We start from the raw sequence: 2,220 nt of genomic DNA, 5'->3' as shown, positions 1-2,220 counted from the left end.
GGTACGGACTTGATGGCACCTAATAACAACAACATATTTACAGTCATTATAGGCTTCACTGTCATACACAGTAAAGAGATGAGGAAGAAAGTGGAGGAAAAGGGAAGTACAGGACAAAGAAAAGAAAGAGGTAATGGAATCAAAGAAAAATATCTGGTGTCACTTAAGAATGTCACTGATGAAACAGTAAAAATGGAGATATGATTGGCATACATTCAACTGCACATATTTAAAGTGTAAAATTCAATGAGCTTCAGCATAAAAACATCACTACTACAACCAAAAGAAAACATATCACCTTCAGCGTTTTCTTTTTTTTTTTTGTAATCAACCTCTTTCAGGCTCCCATGCCCAGATAAGCACTATTAGCTTTCTGTTACTATAGATTCCCTTCCATTTTCTAGACTCTTATGTAAATGAAATCATTTACAGTTATACCTTTTTTTATTGCTCTTCGCATTATTGTGATTCGCAAATATTGCTTTTTTTTCCCCACATAAACTGAAGATTTGTGACAACCTTGTGTCAAGCAAATCTACTGGTTCTCAACAGCATCTGTTCATTTCATATCTCCTGTCACAAACTCTCACAAAATTTCAAACATTTTCCTAGTGCTATTATGCATTTAATATACTGTCTAGGATGTGTGGTGCTATAGAATAAGTACTGGACTGATAACCACAAGGTTGGCAGTTCAAACCCACCAGCTGTACTTGGAAATCCTACACATGGTCAATATGAGTCAGAACTGGCTTGATGTCACTCAACAACAATAGCATTACACATTGAATAGACTGCCTGGATGGGCCATTACATATAATGCAAAAATAACTTTTATATGCACTGGAAACCAAAAAATTTGTGGGCCTCCCTTTCTTTTTTTAATATTTGCTTTATTATGATGGTCTGGAAATATCTCAAACGTATGCCTGTATTTTTTAAAAGTTCACTTGCTTTGTCTTTTTTTCCCAGAAAAATGTTGAAATCTATGCATGTTGATGACTGCTCCTTTTTTACTGAAGAATAATATTACACTGATTCCATGTTATGGCTATACAACAGTTTGCTTATCCCTTTTCAGTGTTTCCACATGGGGCCATTACAAATAAAGCTGTATGCATTTCATTCCTCTTGGATAAAAAAACAAGAGTGGAATGTCTAAGTTATATAATAGTTATATGTTCAACTTAAAAAAAAAAAACAAAAAAAAATTTATTGTAAGTTAAATGAAGAATTTACATACAAGAATATTAGTTTTGCATGCAACAAATTATACACTGTGCTTCATCTCAATGATTGAAATCCCCTCTAAGTATCAACAGGTATCTGTGGGCTCCCTATCTCTGTTCCACCCACCTTCCCATCCCTTCCCTCCTTAGTTAAATGTTACCTTTTTGATTTTGAGTGATTGACCATTCCATGGTGAACATACCTTACTAATGTTGTTGTCTATCCCCCACACACATATACCTATCTACTCTTTGGGCCATGAGGATAAGTTCCTTTGCAGACCTTAAGGGTGGTCATGGGCCATAGTCTCAGTTTCCACCAGTCTCTTTCTGACTAGTAAGCCTGGTCTTCTATTTATTAATAATTTTGAGCTTTGTTCCACATTTTCTCCCACTCTATCTGGGACTTTCTAATGTGATTCCTCCTTTCAGAGCAGTTGGTAGCGGTAGCCTGGCGCCATCTAGGTCTTCTGGTCTCGCAGTTATGGAGACTGATGTTCACATGTTCCATTAGTCCATTGGACTAATTGATTCCAAGCATCTTCACTGCTCATCACTCTTCTTTATTCTGCACATGGAGATACCAGTAGGGACACCTAAGATGGCTTATGAACTTTTTAAGATCCCAGACACTACTTACCAAAGCAGCATGTAGAGCATTGTCTGGACTATGTTATGCAAATTAACCGTGGTGTCCCCAGAGACTATGATCCTGAGCCCACAAGCCCAGCAACTCATGGCCTTAAGATGTTTGATAATGTCTACAAAGTTTTCATCATTTTGCCCCACCGCATTCATAGCTGTGCTTGCAGGAAAGGTAAATGCCCATGCACAAATATCCTCTTTCAAACTCTTATATATTTGTGGGTATATACCTACACCCATTCAGCCTGTCTCTTTGTCCATGTATCTACCCACAGAACACTGTCATTCCAAGATTGTGTATAAATCACTATTTGCCTCTATCTCCTTTATCCTTGCATAACTTTCT

This window comes from Chrysochloris asiatica, unplaced genomic scaffold (assembly GCF_000296735.1).
Source record: "Chrysochloris asiatica unplaced genomic scaffold, ChrAsi1.0 scaffold00024, whole genome shotgun sequence".
NCBI lineage: Eukaryota > Metazoa > Chordata > Mammalia > Afrosoricida > Chrysochloridae > Chrysochloris > Chrysochloris asiatica.
Note: the sequence above shows the minus strand (reverse complement) of the source record.